This window comes from Octopus bimaculoides, chromosome 2 (genome assembly GCF_046866305.1).
Source record: "Octopus bimaculoides isolate indiv1 chromosome 2, ASM4686630v1, whole genome shotgun sequence".
NCBI classification, from domain to species: Eukaryota; Metazoa; Mollusca; class Cephalopoda; order Octopoda; family Octopodidae; genus Octopus; species Octopus bimaculoides.
In genome coordinates this window covers 45684825-45703894 of record NC_142929.1, presented here as the reverse complement: position 1 = coordinate 45703894, position 19070 = coordinate 45684825, and positions in this window count along the sequence as shown.

Sequence of the window (19070 nt, the reverse complement as noted above, 5' to 3'; positions counted from 1 at the left end):
TCCTGAATAGATTTTTCGTTTTTTACTTTTTATTTTTTATTATTATTATTTTTTTTTTTTGTGGGGTACCCTACTAACTCTGTAAATAGTCCTCTTAAAACCGCCTTAAGCCCTAAGACAAACGTCTTTTTCTTCTAGATAGAAACTAGACGTTTTTCTTTAGTTCTGTTCTCTCTTCAATTCTTATTAACCTGCTTCCACATGCTGGGTTTGTTTGTTTGTTTGTTTGTTTGTTTGTTTTCCCAGTATAAACTGTTCAAACCTGATTAGAATTTTGTCCTTCTGTACATTGCGAGTTATTTTCTTGTCTTCTTGAAAATATCCTTCAGCTCATCCTTCCTCAACTCAATAATTCCTTGTCCGTGCCTTATTAGTGATATTGCTCTCAACTTGATTAATTGTATGATATTTTCCACATTTGATTTGAATTTTAACATCGTTTGACGAAAATATTATTATACTTTACCGAATACCTATACTTTAGATTTTATCACCTTCCGGTAGTCCGAGATATTCATATAGCTTCTTACATTCAAAGATTTTATATTTTCTCACAAAATAGATACCCTCCCTCAGTACTTTTTAATTTTTCCAACTTCGTCTCGATCATAGAATATTTCTTATTTCTGAATGTCACCTTGACGTCCTTACTAAATATTGTTATGGGTTGCACAAAGAATCTAATAGGTTCTTGTTTTGTCCATGAAGGTTTAAATCGACTATAAACAGGAGTAATTAGCTTTCCCCTATTGTTTCCCACTGCATATTCTTCCTCAGCTTTGTTTAGTATAATCTACAAAGGGATCGATGCTCTCGAGAACAGGAGAGGTTGCCTTATTGAAAGATTCCTATGACCTGTGCATCTGCTAACCATTCCTCTCTTGATGTTAACTTCACTCCTTGATGTCACATTGGATAATCTAACCAGCATTTGACCTTTTTCGAGAGCTTGCACGGCTCTAAACAATACTTGATCCTCGTGTAGGACTAAGTCGTATACCTTTCTATAATCGATACAAACGATGTATACATTTGTCATTCACTTTCAGCGATTACTCAAGACCATCATATCGATCATTAATTGGGCTTTCAAGTGTCTTCAGATTAACCAACTCAAAGGCCTCCAGTTTTTGTTTTTGTTTTTTCGACTTCTCATTTTTTAAGATTCCATAGTTTATCGTCATCAAAGGCTGCCCATATCAAATTCCATTTTATCCTGAATGCTGCTATTAACCCTAGTTTCAAATTTTGGGGGTTGTATTTCCCTGGTTAGCTACGACAGTTACAGTTTTCTAATTCTCTGAAGAGTTGTCATCATCCATCTAGCATTGAAGTGTTAATTTCTTGTAATATTTGATTGATCAGTCTCTGTGTTTCCTTGATTTCTGTGCCAGAGCCATAGTTTTTATTCCTGATTCACAATACTTTGTCCGCAAGGTGTTATTCACTGGAATTAAATACTCCTGCATATCGTTCACTATTCCATTTCTTTTCCTAGATTGTCGCTTCCTAGGTTCACTTTCTAAATAATGATACATTGCTATCCTCTTGGTTTCCATTTTCTGCTCCACGTTTTGCACAGCAGTAGCAGAATGGCAACCTAGTCTGCGGTACTGTGCTGCAGATCACCTACCGGGCAACAAACTTTCACAAGAGGCTCCATTTCTTTTCTCGCTGCTGTTTTTAAGTGTGATATTGTAAACTTATGAGGATAGTGAATTTAAGGTTACACTACTTCAAGTGTTTTAATAAAGACTCATCTCAGAGCTGTGTCTCTATCAAAGACCTCCTTTCTCAAGAGGTAGATTTGACACCTCTAAACATCAGTGTTTTTGAGACACGATCTCTCGATAGGGTATCGACATGACTTAAAGAGGCTTGTCTACCCTATATTAAAGTAGTTTACGCAGTGCTTGTTGCTACAGCCTCTCAGATCATGATCCAGTAACATAGGCAGTAGGAGTTCGTCAATTGTGGACTTGATCCTGGTTTGATGTTTACATTAAGTATTTACATTATGTACAAGCATATTTAGATTCAACTTAAAAAGCTATTGATTCATTTTTAATTTATTTTCTCCCCCTCTCTCTCTTCCTCTCTCTCTCTCTCTCTTTCTTCTACTCAGTGTGTTTCTTTCTCTTTCAATTACTTCCACAGGAATATAAGTAGGTAAAGTTTGTTATTATTCGCCCTTTGTAATATTTTTTCATAACCCTTGTTTCAACCAAGAAAACCCTTTGGATCTATTTTAAAACGGGGGCGCCAGTATTTTCTTAACGAAACACTAACGAAACACTTTGAAACTTGGGACACTGGTAGAATGTATCATATAAAACATCTTTTACTCTTAGTCTTCTTAACAAAAAAAAAAGGAATTCGCAAGTTATTCCATGTTAAAGTTGTCGTATTTCTGTAATTTCAACCAATCACTGACGTCTATTCAGCTCAATAGAGTTACTGCTGGGCGGTCATAAAAATGTTATTCCCTGTGACATATTTCATCCGGTTTAATCGTAATTTATACGCATATATTGTTTATATAATAAATTACGCTGTGCGTAGCTATGTGTGTAACAATTTTAGAGTTCGGATTCTAGAGTTAGGGTTAGTTTTAGGGTTAGGGTTACGGTTAACAGTCTAGTTAGGGTTAGGGTTAGGGTTAGGGGATTAATACGATATACACCGTTACAGCGCTAACTGTTTTCAACTGAATAGACGTCAGTGATTAGTAGAAATTATCGAAATAAGACAATTTTTTACATGAAATAAATTCGAATACAAAAATATTTTTCTGTTCTATAACACAAAATAGATAAGTATACGAAGTTTGAAAGTCTTTCCGTACCAAAAACACTACATAAAACATAAATGAAAACTGGCGCCCCCGTTTTAAAATAGATCCAACCCTTTTTTATGTATCCATGAAATCAGTAATCGTATAGAAGACCAAACGATTATTATACCTCTGTGTATGTGTGTGTGCGCGTGCGCGTGCGCGTGTGTGCGTGCGTGCGTGCATGCGTGCGTGCATGCGTGGGGGGGGGGCGTATAGGGGGGGCGTGTGTGTGTGTGTGTGTTGCGTCTCGCTTCCAGAGAAAAAATAAATAGATATATTTGTTATAATTCGTTCCTTCTAATTTTTAAAGTTGTTCGTTTGACAGTGCTACCGAGAAGTGCTGCTGGGTCAGGATAAACTCTACAGGCACGGGTATGCTGTCAGACAGGCTTGTTTGAACTGCGCTCAGAGCGACGAACCCGTTCTGCACGCGCTCGTACACTGTCCGAGCATTGCTGACTTGTAGAGTTATGTCGAATAGCTGCTGGGACGGATCTGTCTGTCGGCTGAGTCCATATTGATGATTGCCCTGCCCCTCCTTTAATCGGGCAGGCAAGGAAGTTTTCCATTTGCCTATATATAGACACATATATGTATATATATATATATATATATATATATATATATATATATATATATATATATACACGTATACATCTGTAAGTACATCCATCCACCCACACACACATATGCCGCCGCAGACACTCCAATATACCCACACCCAGATGATATGCATATATATGTGTGTGTGTGTGTGTGTGTGTGTGTGTGTGTGTGTGTGTGTGTGTGCGTGTGTGTGTGTGTGTGTGTGTAACTTTTTGCTTCGTGAAAATGTGACGGCCGCCTAAGGTTACTTTGAATGTCCGATTGCGTTTTGTGTTGTGTTTCGTCCTACCCATAGTTGTTTTATGATTTTATTCAATCTTTCTCATTATCACTGTAAGGTATATTATTTATTCACTTGCTTATTTTTATATTTACTTTATTTTTTGATTCTTTGTAAGTCACTTTATTACTTATATGAGAAGTGTTCCTCATTATAATCCAAGTTTCTCGTGTATACGTATAGCGAACGACAACTACCAAAATTCAAGTCGAAATAAACGAAACGGAGATTAAAAAACGAGGTTCCTTTTAACAAGTCACCTGACGAGTCACATTTGAATCTACGATGCACCACAACTGTTTGTACAGCATCTCACCTGCGAGGCACAGGTGCATGACGGGTCGAAACGATCGTAGTGAACAATAAAGAATCTCGTAAATTCCATCATTTTTCTCTCATATTTTATAAGCACTACGGAGTTGAAAGAATTCCTGAAGTAAATCCAGTGGCATTTAAATTCATAGTGAGTCCCAGGCGGATAGAAAAGCCTTCTTTTTTTCTATCGGGGTCTTATATGCCCCGCTATTAAACTATTTTCCTTAGTCATTGCACATTATTTACAGGATTGTAAAATACGGCACCGTATAACAAAACCATTCGCACCGAAAATATATATAGAAAGTTTGTTCACATAAGACAAATACGAACTAATATAGTTCTTGAATTTGACAGAAAGAGGGAGGCTAATTCGTTGGTGTAAATGTAGCACACTTAGTCGCGTTAACAAAGGGATATGGGTTCTTGTCCCACGCGGATAGGAAAGCCTTCTTTTTTCTGTCGAATCCCTAAATCATGTCCTCTTGCCGGTTCATGTCTTGGGACAAATGTGGTATATAAGTGTACAGTAAAAGTAGATAACCAAAAAACTATGGTTATAAAGGACGCACTGGTGATTTTAAGAGGAGATATAGAGCCCACTTAAATTTCTTTAGTAAAGTTAAGTATAAAAACTCAACCACTATCGCCTCATATATACACTACCTACGAGATAGCAACACTGATTATACTTTATCCTGGTTCATAATTACGGAGGCTCCTCCCCACTTATACTACTAGTTCGAATAGACGCAGATTATGTATAAGGGAATTGTTGTATTCCACTCGGGAGACTCGCAGAGAAAATACAACGAGTTGTACAATTTAATTATTACATTTATTATTCAGTTACATACAAAGAACGCACTCACCCAATGTTCGTTGTGTTAATAAACAAGAATCATGTCCGCCATATCTATCAATGACCTTTTACTACCCCAGTCATTCAGAACAACAACAATGAAACAATGAACTCAGACGAACCACAGTGGCACACGGAACGTCAGACGAATAACATATCCAACAGTCCATATAACACCTCCCCACTGAAATTGATGCTACACAAGAAGTATCAACAGCAAAGTCTCTCTTGGGTTTTACGGGTTCTCTTAGATCATCTTGGGTTGTCTGGTCCATACTCTGGAACAGGTAACATGGTCTTGGGTCTGGTTTGTCTTTGAGTTAGTGGCACAGTTTCCGAGATCTCCATCGGGTGATCTGTTATAAATTGAAATACAGTGTTTTCTGCATCACCAGGTTCATTGTCTTCCTCAGTTGTGTACCGCGGTCGCAGCTGTTCCCAGTGTCGTCTCCACATCGGGCCATGAGGTATGACCTTCACGTTAAAGCAGCGAGTACCCAATGACTTCTTAATGATTGCTGGTACCCATCGGGGATCTTTGTCTCGGCGAGGTCCATAGTATAGTGCATACACAGGATCTCCGGCCTTGTACTGCCTGGTAACTTTAGCGACATCAGCCGAGCTCGGAGTCACCTGAGACTTATCTGCTTCCTTAGACTGTTTGCCTTGAGCAATGTGTGCTGGCGATGGCAGCAGAGAATCAATCCTTGTTCGTATCTGCCGGTGATTCAAAAGTTCACTTGGAGAGTATCCACAGGATGTCGGTGTTCTTCCTCAAGCAGATTTAAAGTGGCTTTGGAGGACGTGAAGGAAGTAGGATGAATGCATGGGTACTTGGAATAAGCATCTGTGATCACCAGCCAATCTCTACCCATAAAATGTATTGCGTGGTCTAGGTGTAAGCGGCTCCACGGCTTTTCTGGTAACATCCATGGGTGAACTGGAGGCTTAGATGGATGCCTTTGATGTTCGTTACACGAATCACATCGTCGACTGGCTATCTCTATAGCAGCATCAATACCAGGCCAATAAACAGCAGTTCTTGTTAGCTGTTTCATGCGTTCCATGCCAAAGTGTCCAAGATGCAGAAGATTGAGGATCTTTGGCTGCAAGCTATGTGGAATCACAACTCTAGATCCATGTATAAGGCATCCATGGCAGATACTGAGTGAGTTTGATAACTTACGGAATTTGTTGACTTCGTCATTGATCTCCATGTTCTTTAGTGGCCAGCCTTCACGGACGTAGCGCATCACTGTTGATATCACTGGATCTTTCCCTGACTCTTGACGGAGGAGATTAGCATCCACAGGTTGGACTTGAATACTAAGAGCCTTGATGGCACACACGATGTCTATGTCTTCACTATTTTCCTTTCTGTCAAAGTCGTTATCATCACCGAATGGCAAGCGACTGAGGGCATCTGCATTGGCATGATCTGCTGATTTTCGATATTCAATGGTGTAGTCAAACTGGTTCAGCCACAGAGCCCATCGTGCTAGTCTGTTAGCAGCGAGAAGTGGCGTCCCTTTCCTCGGACTGAACAATGATGTCAGTGGCTTGTGGTCAGTCACGAGTACGAATTTACGACCGTACAAATATTGGTAAAACTTCTGCAAGCCAAAATTGATAGCTAGGGCTTCCTTTTGAATTTGACTGTAGTTACGCTGTGCAGAAGTGAGAGTCTTGGACATATTGGCTATTGGGCACTTGCTTCCATCAGGATAGCGGTGAAACAGGACTGCTCCAATACCAACGCTTGATGCGTCGCAAGCCAGTCCCAAAGTTTTGTTTGGATCAAAGTGTATCAGAACTTGACTCGATGAAAGTACATTTTTCAAGTGATCAAAAACTGACTGTTCCTCATCTCCCCACTTCCAAATAGTTGACTTTTTCGTAAGGCAATAGAGTGGCTCTGCTATACTGGCCAAGTTTGGGATAAACTTTCCATAAAACTGAACTGAACCTAGGAAAGATTTCAAGCTTGATTCGTTCGTTGGAGATGGCATCTTTAAGACTGCTTCGACCTTGGATCCCTTCGTGATCCCTTCAGCCGACAAAATGTGTCCAAGGTATTCTACACTGGGTAGTGCAAACTGGCACTTTTCACGGCGACATCTGAGTCCATTGTCGCTTAGACGTGTGAGCAGACACTTTAGGTTGTTTAGGTGACTGTTTGCATCTTTCCCACTGACGAGTATGTCGTCCTGGAAGACGGCCACTCCAGGTAGGTCATGGGTCAGGTTTTCCATGATCTCCTGAAAGTAACCAGGTGCTGACTTGATTCCGAAAGGGAGTCGTTGTTGCAGGAGTACTCCACGGTGAGTGCTGAGTGCGAGTCTGCGTTGACTTTCTGGAGCCAGCTTGATCTGATTATAGGCATCAGCGAGGTCTATCTTTGTATATCCGAATCCACCTCCGAGTTTCTGCATCAGTTCAGCAGGGAGTGGCATTGGATGACGGTGATCAGCAAGTTGGTCATTGATTCCCACAGAGTAGTCACCACAAATTCGTAGTTTGGGTTTCAGGTTGCTTGAAGCGTGTGCTTTACGAATTGGTACCACTGGCGTTCCGTATTCGTTGAACTGAAATGGCTTCCAGATTCCCTTGGCGATGCCTTCTTCGTAACCTTTGGCCAGGTCATCACGAAGAGCAAACGGGACCGGACGTGCCTTGTGAAAGACTGGTGTTGCGTCCGATTTGAACTTCACTTCCAGTTCAAAGTTCTTGAGACATCCCAATTCTTGCTTGAAAAGATCTGGAAATTCATCACACATGTTGTGACAATCTTGCTGCAGGGAAACATAGAGCTCACTTGAAGTCTTTGGGTATATCCCTTCTGCACCTTCCCTCCTGGCTTGACTGTCTATGCTTTTCAAACCTAGAGCAGTGTCCACGGAAATTCCCAGAGTCTGGATAGCATTTCGACCCAGCAAATTAAGATCAGAGATCTTGGTGACTATGTAAAGTATAAGATCCTGCTTACCAGTTGTTGGATCCTTGGTTTGGCCCATGAAAGTTCCTAGAACAGGCAGGTCATGCTTGCTGGCAGATTCATAGCGATGCTTGACATCTTGCAGCTTTGGTCTTCCAAGTTGTTTCCAGACTGACAAGGAAACAAAATTGCCTGTAGTAGCAGTGTCCAATTCCATTGCGAACAGTCTGTTCTGGATTGTTACTGGCACAATCAAACTGTGAGTGTCTCGGGAAACTTCACCTAGGATCGCCTTGACCAGCTCAGCTTTTGTGATTCTTTTCACGGGAGTTTGTGAGTGGTCATTGCGTTGCTGATGTTGTTTTTTCCTACACACCGCTTGCAAATGTCCCTTTTTGTCACAAAAATGACATTTGGTTTCTCTGAAAGGACAGTCTGTTGCTTTGTGGGCCTTTCCACATCGGTAGCATTTCTCCTGGTTTGTGGAATAAGACTGCTGATGTTTCTTTTGAGGACTCTTATTCTTGTTCTGTTGGACCTTGTAGACTTGCTTGGTTTTGGAACCGTAAACAGTTTCTTTTGCAACCTTTGCTGCGTCTTCCGTCTCGATGGCAACTTGGACAGCACGGGCAAAATCTAGTTCTGTGTCTTTTATCTTAAAAAGCGCATTCAGAACCGCTTCATTATTGACTGAACATATGAATCTCTGTCTCAGAGCTTCATCCTGTGGGTTGGTGATCGCTGGAAAATCACAGGTAGCTGCATCCTGGCGTATACGTGCTGCCAGCTCCTGGAGAGTTTCGCCTGGCTTCCGCTGCATATCACTCCAAAACTTGAAACGCTCTCTCACAATGAAAAGTTTAGGGTCAAACTGTTCCTTCATGAAGTCAACGATTTCGTCCATTGTCAAGTTGTTGATATCTTTAGGCGGATTTTGTTGGGTAGCCAGATTAACAAGTTGTTTGTAAACAGTAGCGGTCTGATTGGTCAGGAACACTTGTGCCATGCGTTGTTCAGGTACAGCATTAGCAGCCACAAACGTACGGAATCTTGACCAGTAATCAGGCCATAGTTCTGTCGCTGAATCAAATGCAGCAAATGGTGGAATCGACACCGTTGTCGAAGCAGCTGAAAAATAGCCACTGGGATCGCCTTCAACTTGTCGAGCACCAAACAGTTTTAACAGAGCGTCATATCTCTCTTATGCTGTTGTATTTGCTTGTCCATTTGTTCCCTAAACGATTTAATAAGTTCTACTGTCTGTTTTTCAGCCATTGTTATTACGATGAATACTTTTACGGTAAAGTAAGCATGTATCCTATCGGCGACGCCAATAAACTCTGTTGCATTCCACTCGGGAAACTCGCAGAGAAAATACAACGAGTTGTACAATTTAATTATTACATTTATTATTCAATTACATACAAAGAACGCACTCACCCAATGTTCGTTGTGTTAATAAACAAGAATCATGTCCGCCATATCTATCAATGACCTTTTACTACCCCAGTCATTCAGAACAACAACAATGAAACAATGAACTCAGACGAACCACAGTGACACACGGAACGTCAGACGAATACATATCCAGCAGTCCATATAACAGGAATCATGCATTATCCTTAGATCATATTCATCTGGTAGATGAACTTGCAGTCTCACTCTTACAGGTGCTCTTTCATGAACTGAAAATCTTAAAATGGATGCCAGTACTTCGGATGAACAGCATCTTGGTCATTTCCTTTCAGCGTGTACTTGATGGTGTTCTTAATTGACCCTACTGAGGCAACGATTTCAAAGTTGCAGTGGCATTTGAATGATCTTAAAAGAGTTTCATTATAAGGTACAACCCATTTGTTGTTGTTTCTTTTTCCATTCTTATGAGATTCAGTTCTTCCCATTGCAACTGATCTTCGTCTATAAAGAGATAGTCTCTCCGTCTGTTTTTCTGCCTTTTGATTAAGATGATAAAGATTAAAACATGTTTTATTCCAAGTAAACACATGCACTATATATTCGTTCTTCACTCATTTATAACTGTTCTTATTCTAACTCATGTCCATTGTCCAGACATATATAGAACAGAATGGACTAAGCGGAGCAAGAGAGCACACGAGGACAGAAAGTGTCGCTGAAAAGGTCAGAGATGTGTGACGAAAGATTTCTGGACAATGGACATGAGTTAGAATAAGAACAGTAATAAACGAGTGAAAAACGATTAATACAGGGTGGGTCAGAGAGGACGGACGTTTTTGAAAATTTCACAAAATCATTAATTTTAGTAGCAAACAAATTTTATTGACATCAATGTGTTCGTATTGAATTAGCATTTATCAAAATCAAGTGTGGAAAACAACATCCATCACGTGGCGTTCGTTTTTAATTATGCATTTCTGAAGACAACATTGGAAGTTGGCCTCCACTCTCTCCAGCATTGCTCTGTCAATTAGGGCGGCTTCCACGCGAATAGCTTCAGATCATCCAATGTACGGGGCTTAATCGCATACACACGTGCCTTGAGGTTTATAATAGCAGATGGATTGTGGTTCACTAAAGCTGTTTCAGACGTGTCTTTTTTTATTCATGAACAGAAGTGTTACATCATGCAAAAAAACACCGCTTTCATCATACGTGTGTCTGTGCAAGCATGCGTATGTCAGATGACTCGACCAACCCAAATTCAGTCTCTGACAGAAATTGGATTGAGCGAGTCATCTGGCACTATGTTCTTTTTCTTGAAGCGTTCTGATTGTTAATTCGTTACTTGTTTTCACCTGATGAAAATGATTTTTTTTTTGCATTATGTAACACTTCTGTTCATCAATTAAAAAAACGTCTTAAACAGCTGTAGTAAACCACATTCCATCTGTTGTTATTATTTATCCTTTACCTAACTCGGAACCTTCAATTTGTTTGGATCTAGAGTCTATAGACGGCGGTGCGATAAGTTCAGTGAGTGTAGCCAAGTATGACTTCGACGTTGTGTATTCAATCAGCCATTCATGAATGCATGCATAACTGGAGGAACAAATCTGTATTTACTTTAGTGAGTACATATTTGTCTTATACATTGTTTGTACAGAGTCGCGCTGTCACCGCCCCTACCTTGATGCTTTCACTATTCAAATACCTGATTCTCTCGAATCCTAGAAATTACATATGTGTGTGTGTGTGTGTGTGTGTGTGTGTGTGTGTGTGTGTGTATAAATCTTTAGACGTGAGTTCGATCCTCATGGCTGGCTGCCGACAAACCTTTCTGCTTTAAAAAGAAAAAAAGGATTTTATTCTTTATATATATATAATGTTCAGTATCTATGCGTTGAATAAAATTTATCTTTCCACTTGTTCTACAATACATTCCGTGGAGGCGCAATGGACCATTGGTTAAGGCAGCGGACTCGCGGTCATAGGATCGCGGTTTTCGATTCCCAGACCGGGCGTTGTGAGTGTTTATTGAGCGAAAAACACCTAAAGCTCCACGAAGCTCCGGCAGGGGATGGTGGCGAACCCTGCTGTACTCTTCCACCACAACTTTCTCTCACTCTTACTTCCTGTTTCTGTTGTACCTGTAATTCAAAGAGTCAGCCTTGTCACACTGTGTCATGCTGAATATCCCCGAGAACTACGTTAAGGGTACACGTGTCTGTGGAGTGCTCAGGCTGTTCCGTTGATCGGATCAACTGGAACCCTCGACGTCGTAAGCGACGGAATGCCAACAAAACAAACAATACATTCCAACGCTTCGAAAACAAACTTGTTTGTTTACATTCGGCGTTAAAGACTTTTTCAATTCCCGAGCGTTATACTAATACATCTATTTGTTTTCTACACCACCTGTCTTCGTCTGTTGTTTTTTGTGGGCTTTTTTTTTGTGAATTCTCCCTTTATATATATATATATATGGGAGAATGTACGAAAAAACAACAACAGACGAGGACAGGTGGTGTAAACAACAAAAAAATGTATTAGTATGACGCTCGGGAATACGGAAAGTCTTTAACGTTTCGAGCTACGCTCTTCAACAGAAAGAATACGGAGACAAGGAGAAAAACACGGAGAAAAAAAATTTGAATAGTGTTCGGTCAACGGTCAATCATAGCTATGGCTGACCGGAAGTTAGAAATTTTACACGAATATATATATATTCGTGAGCACGATTCGATCATGCGATGTTTTTCACGCCCTCAATAGTAGGATTACATCGATTCGTCCGGAAAAAAACAACAACATATTATGGACTCTACCAAGTAACGTAAGTATACATCGGTTCATTGTTGTGGATTGACACTTTTCGCGTTGCCACCCCTACTTTGGTTCAGACAGTTCATTTTGCATCCTGGGCAAATTGAAGTTACAATTCCCCACTTCGCACTTCAGTTTCAAATTGTTGCAATATTTAGTTCGTTCGTTTATAAAGTTATATTTTGAGTACAATATAATTCGTGTTACTTTATAACATTATTTGGCTAAGAGGATGAAATGAAAATTAATGCATATCTCATTAACCTGTTGCGCATGCAACAAGAGTCCTTAGAAATGCAAAAACAAAGTGACAAGCAATAATTGGGTATTTTAACAGCTTTAGCTTCTTTCTTCCCCTATTCAGAGCACATAACTTTTTATTTATTAATTTATAGCAAAAATGAATTTCATTTCCATAATTAGCATACAAAACTACACCAATTCTCCAAATTTGAAATCAATTGGAGCAAAATTAAAGGAATTGAAAAGTGAAAGTCAGACAGAAAAGATCCGCAATACGTGTTTAGATCACATAACTCATGGTAATAAAACGGGCTGGAAGGTTCTTAGACATATTTAAATTATATCACCATAATAGTGGTTTCAACTTTTGACAAGAGGTCAGCAGTTTCAGGGAAGTGGCTAAGTGATTACATCGACTCCGGAGCTCAACTCGTACTTATTTTATCGACTCCGAAAAGATGAAAGACAAAGTCAACCTCGGCGGATTTTGAACTCAGAACGCGTAGACGGACGAAATGCCCGCTAACAATTCTGCCAGCTCGCCGCCATATTATATTACCATAATAATAAAATGCGTTGGAAGGCATGTAAATTATATCAACATTTATATTGATAATACGGGTTAGAAAGCCTATCTAAATTACATCAGCGTATATTGGTAATAAAGTAGGTTGGAAGGCGGGCCTATTTAAATTAAAACACCATATACGGTAAGAAAATGGGTTGGAAGGTACACCACCATATATGGTAATTCTAAAGGAGCATAATAATTTATCTAAATATTTAAAGTTTCTTGTAAGAACTGAATTGAATAATAGTAAGCATTAAATTTTCAGCGGAGTCTACATGCATTCTAAGTTATCAAATGAATTACACCTTAACCTCTCACGTTTAACTCTAACAAAAGAAGTCTCCGTGCCCACTTGTAAAGAATAGTATTATGAATTTATTCACTTCTCATTGCTGTTTAACGCTTATAACTGTTCACCACCGAAACAGATGCTTCTGGGACTACGGGCAAGTCACTGGTTCGGGAACGAAATTTGCTTAGTGAGTGCAAACACAGATCCATTTTTTTTTACAAACAAGGTCTTATTGTTTTTGCTATTTATTTTTGTTCTTTGATCTTTGAGAAGAAGCCTAACTTCATGCTACGTTTTACAGATCACCTTTCACGCCCTGTTTTCAAAACCTGAGAAAAATAAGTAGAGGTGCAAATTTTGATTTTGCACCCCCCAAAAAATTTAAGGAGGTGAGCTTGCACCATCTGCATGCCCGGCTCTTGGGCCTATGCCGTCAAAGCTACACTTGACCAAAACAGTAAGCCTACCTTGTTTCAAGAAAAATCATTTCACAGTAGAGAAAGATCCCTATGCAGTAGTTAAAGCTGTCAAAAAGTCGCACCATTTTTCTGTCAAAAATCCATAGCTTAAGTTTGATATAAAACGTAAATGATAAAAGCGTAACGGTTTGTTATTAGCGGGGTCACCAATTTGTAACGGGAGAGGATTAATTTTTTTTGCAACGGTTGGAATTAATTTGTAAACAATAGTATCGAACGTCGGAGTCGTAATCAGTTTGTCATGATTGGTTCTTCATTGATTGCCATTATGTAAAGATGAAAGAACAGTGATTGAAGTTGTAAAGAAAATATTTATTTTACTGTTTCATTGTAAAAATACCTTGCCTCGACGGGCAGGTGATAAAATCGTAAAGCATGCGAAGTAAAGATGGATGTCGTAGATTTTCCTTGTATAGTTTGTGTTTGTATTCTCGTCATTGTGTAGTAGGAATTACAGATAGAGATGAAGTGATGTTGTAAGAAGAAAGTGAGCTGAACTAGTGATAGTGAGAGAGTCGAGAGAAGTTGTCTCGCATAGTCGCTGATTGTAACTTTTTTTTCCCTCTGGCCGTTTGTCTTTAGTGGTTGCCTGCTCGTGACCGTGATTCTAGTGGTCCGTTCACTAACTGATGGTCGCCCTCTCTAACTCGGGTTCTCACTAACTCACTAACTTTTGCTTGGGGGTTCTTGTTTTTATAACTATCCAGAAGGATAGACATCTCGTTGAGAACAATAGATTTCGTTAGTGGTACTTGTTATCTTAATTCTAGCTTTTGGTGGCTTATAAGAGGTTAGAATGGTCAAGTGGCGAAGACATAATTCTGCTTAGCTAAGGTATCTGGAAAAAGTAAACTGTTGTTACAGAATAACTATTGTTTTACCGTGAGAAAAGTTCTGTTGAACTGTTAATTTAAATTTGGCTATCTAGGATCGAATTCACGCTAAGCCTGCATAAGAAAATAACACACTGGCAATCAGAAGCTCAGCTGTTCTGTTGCGGAATCTTAGATCGTCCAGGAATTTCTTAATAAGAGCCTATTACTTGACTTTAGCAGTATTACTCCACGGAGTAACATCTAAGAACTTTACACATCTCTCTAACATTCTGTTATTACAAACCTGTTGCATTTTGAGTAAAAGATCCTGTGTACTTGATAAATGACACTAAACACGTTTCTGAATGTCAATTTATCAAATGTTAAAAGCATAATACGAATTTCATACAGAACGTTGTATTTATGCATTTCAGGGATTCTGTACTGCAGTCTTTCATACATGAAAAAGTGCTCCCAATTAACCGCTCAATTCCATGCACCTAACTGAAAATAACCAGTGTGAGAGCAATGCTAGTATCATTTAGAAAACACTGACATTTACCCTTCAAGCCGGAAGTCTGCCGATTCCTGCATATGGATTTATTCTGTTAACATTCAGTGCAATATTTTACGAACATCCACAAACACAATATTTCATAAACATCATTTCACCATTCCCCAAAATACGGCTACTGGAATGACTATGTCAACTTGACTTTCATTACCCAAAAAGTTGTTGAAGAGGTGCAGCTATAAGAAAGACTCTTTTGGTCTTAATTGAACTAAAGGAATCACATTCTCAATATACTCGAATTCGTTTCATCACAATCATTGAATAGAAACAGCGGCAATTACGGACATATGTTCGCTATTTCTTGGTGAGACTAAGGATGAGATAAAGCACGATAAGAGTGCTCCAACTAAACGTATCGAGATTCCTGAAAGTTACCTCAACTTCACAATACAGATTCCTAATGAAGCACCCACACAGCAACCCAATCTAACTAACGAACTTTCTTTGGAATTTGTGCAGTGTCATTCAGTTCACATTTAGAAGACTAACTGTGTTACAGTTATGAAAAAAATATTTTGAGATATTGTACAAATTTACCCACTTCTAATAACATAGCGTGGAAGCGCGTGGCTTTGTGGTTAGGATGTTGGACTCACAATCGTAAGATTGTCGTTTCGATTCCTGGACCGGGTGATCCGTTGTGTTCTTGAGCAAAACACTTCATTTCACGTTACTCCAGTCCACTCAGCTGTAGAAATGAGTTTAGCCTGAAGATGAATGGGCTCTGCCAGGCTTTCTCGCCCTAGATACGCTGCATAGCTGCAGCGCCCCAACGACTCCCAAGGGGTTAAGGGACGTGTGGAAAAACAAATAATATAATACAATCTAGTGTTCCCTGTCATGCGACGGGGAATTTGGAAGTATGCTTTTGCCACCATAAGTAGTATCAAGAAATATGGCAAACATAGTATAATTATAATTTCACTTTTATCAAATTTCTTGGTGCTTATACAAAATGATGAATGCTAGTTTTCAAAAGAAAAAATATTAGTTTATTCACTCTCTTCCGCTATCTCTGATTCTGTGTGTGTCTGTCTATCTGTGTGTGTGTGTGTGTGTGTGTGTGTGTGTGTGTGTGTGTGTGTGTGTGTGTGTGTGTGCAGTGTTCAGTTACTTATTGCCTGCCACCAAGCCTACAAGTACGTGGGTGTGCTGGAAAGTCTCTGGCTTTAAGGGTCTCGCGAAAAGCCGGGTTGGAGGTCCAATCTTCCGAGTTCTGTTAGAGGGCTTAGAAAAAACTGAAGGACCACTGCAATAAGTGTATGAATCTGAAAGGGAAATGTGTTGCATAAAATCATAATATCTGCTCTTCCGGTATTTTCTTTTGCCCAAGGCCAGAAACTTTTCAGCACTCCTCATATATGCACTCATCCTGCACCTCTCGTGTTAGCTATCTCTGCATCTCTCTGTTACTCTACCCACCCCTCTTTCTATACGATGCAAAGCAGGATTGGAGAAACCAACCAACCAACAGTTATATTGACAATTAAATGACGTGGTTTTGTTGATGGAAAGGAGTGGGGAAGAATGTCATAATTTTATACTATTATAAGCTCAAGGCCAAAGGCGGCGAGCTTCACAGAATTGTTAGCATGCCGGGCAACATGCTTAGCGGCATTTCGTCCGTCTTTACGTTCTGAGTTCAAATTCCGCCGAGGTTGATTTTGCCTTTCATTCTTTCGGGGTCGATAAAATAAGTACTAATTGAGCACTGAGATCGATATAATCGGCTTAACCGTCTCCCCTAAACTTGCTGGCCTTGTGACAAAATTTGGACCTAATATAAGCTCAAGGCCAGCAATTTTTAGAAGATGGGCTTAATTGATTACATTAGCCTAAATACTTGATCGGTACTTTATTTTATCGACCTCGGAGCGATAAAAAAAAAGAAGTTAATCTCGCCAGGATTTGAACGCGTAATGTGGAAAGTTGAAATAAATACTACAAAACATTATTTGGCCAGTTTCACTAATGATTCTGTCAATGCACTAACTCTACTTTTATACTATCATAATCATTTAGACTTTAGAGACAAAACCAAAGGCTGCGCGCTGGCAGAATCGTCAGCAGACCAGCGGCGAGCTGGCAGAAACGTTAGCACGCTAGGCGACATGGTTAGTGGTATTTCGTCAGCCGCTACGTTCTGAGTTCAAATTCCGCCGAGGTCGACTTTGCTTTTCATCCTTTCGAGGTTGATAAATTAAGTACCAGTTACGCACTGGAGTCAATGTAATCGGCTTAATCCCTTTGTCTGTCCTTGTTTGTCCCCTCTATGTTTAGCCCCTTGTGGGCAATGAAGAAATAAGAATCGTTAGCAGACCAGGGGAAAATGCTTAGTGGCATTTCGTCCGTCTTTACATTCTGAGTTCAAATCCTGCCGGGGTCGACTTTGCCTTTCATCCTTTCGGGGTCAATAAATTAAGTACCTGTTAAATACTAGGGACGGTGTAATTGACTAAGCCCCTCTCCCAAAATTTCAGGCCTTGTACCTATAGTAGAAAGGATTATTATTACTGTTGTTGTTGTTGTTGTTGTTGTTAGCAATAATTAAGGCGGCGAGCTGGCAGAAACGTTAGTACGCCGGGCGAAATGCTTAGAGGTATTTCGTCTGTCTTTACGTTCTGAGTTCAAATTCTGCTGAGGTCGACTTTTCCTTTCATCCTTTCGGGGTCGATTAAATAAGTACCAGTTACGCACTGTGGTCGATATAATCGACTTAATCCGTTTGTCTGTCCCCTCTCTGTGTAGCCCCTTGTGGGCAGTAAAGAAATAAGAATCGTTAGTACGCCGAGCAAAATGCTTAGCGACATTTCGTCCATCTTTACATTCTGAGTTCAAGTTCCTCTGAGATCGTCTTTGCTTTTCATCCTTTCGCAGCCGATAAATTAAATACCAGTAAAACACTGAGATCGATGTAATCGACTAGTCCCCTCTCACCAAATTTCAGGCCTTGTGCCTATAGTAGAAAGGATTATTATTATTGTTGTTTAATTGATTATTTAAGGCGGTAAGCAGGCAGAATCGTTAAAGTGTCGGTCAAAATACTTAGCATAATTTCTTCTGATTCCTTACGTTGATTCAAATTCCGCCGAGGTCGATTTTGTACTTCATCCTTTCACTGGCATTCATATAAACGTCTAACTAACGCCTCAAAGTGTCATTCCTAGTGTCTAGAGTAGTAAAAAAAACACAATTTAGAGACGATGTCAATAACTTTTTAGGGGAAAAAAGATTAGTGGATACCACCAGCCCCATATACTTGAGTGGTAGCAATAGAAATGCTTGAGTCTCTGCAAAATTTTTTTTAGCGGCTGCAGCTGTAACTACTATGCAAAACTGCTTGCTCTAATATTAATATTTCTGTCAGTCGAAATCAGAACCTTCAGTGGATTAAAAACCTACTTCGAACTGACTTGTTTCTTAAGTTATTCTTACACCAAGCATTAAGAATTGGCAGACTATGTTAAAACTAAATTGGGTTGTTTACTATTTCAAGTATGAGGAATCTTCTTCGAGAAGCGGGTTGCATAAGACATGGATCACTCTCAGGCGTGCCATGTTACTAAAAAAAAATTGAAGGTTATTTTTCGTTAGTCGTGCCATTCAGAAAGTCCTCCAGGCTGCAGTTTGCCCACGACTGTTCAACGTGATCGTTCTACCTGCTCGAAATAGCAGCTAAATATCCTTCAAATCATTCCCTACAGGAGCGGCTGACAGTTGTGCGTTTAAGCTCACTTTGCAACCATTGGTTTCAGGTTTAGTCGCATTGTATGGTACCTTGAGCAAGTGTCTTCCACTATAATCCCGAGCTAACTGCCTTGTGTGTGATTTGGGTAAAGGGAAACTGAGAAAACTCGTCGTGGATATCTCAATAACGCCAAATCTCTAAGGATGTTTGTGTGTAGCTGAAATATCTTAGAAAGTGTATATTTTACCTTCAGTTTTTTTACATATTTATTTTCATACTTACCTTCGGCAGTACAGTACACATTTTTGTGACATTTGGACCTCTAAACGATT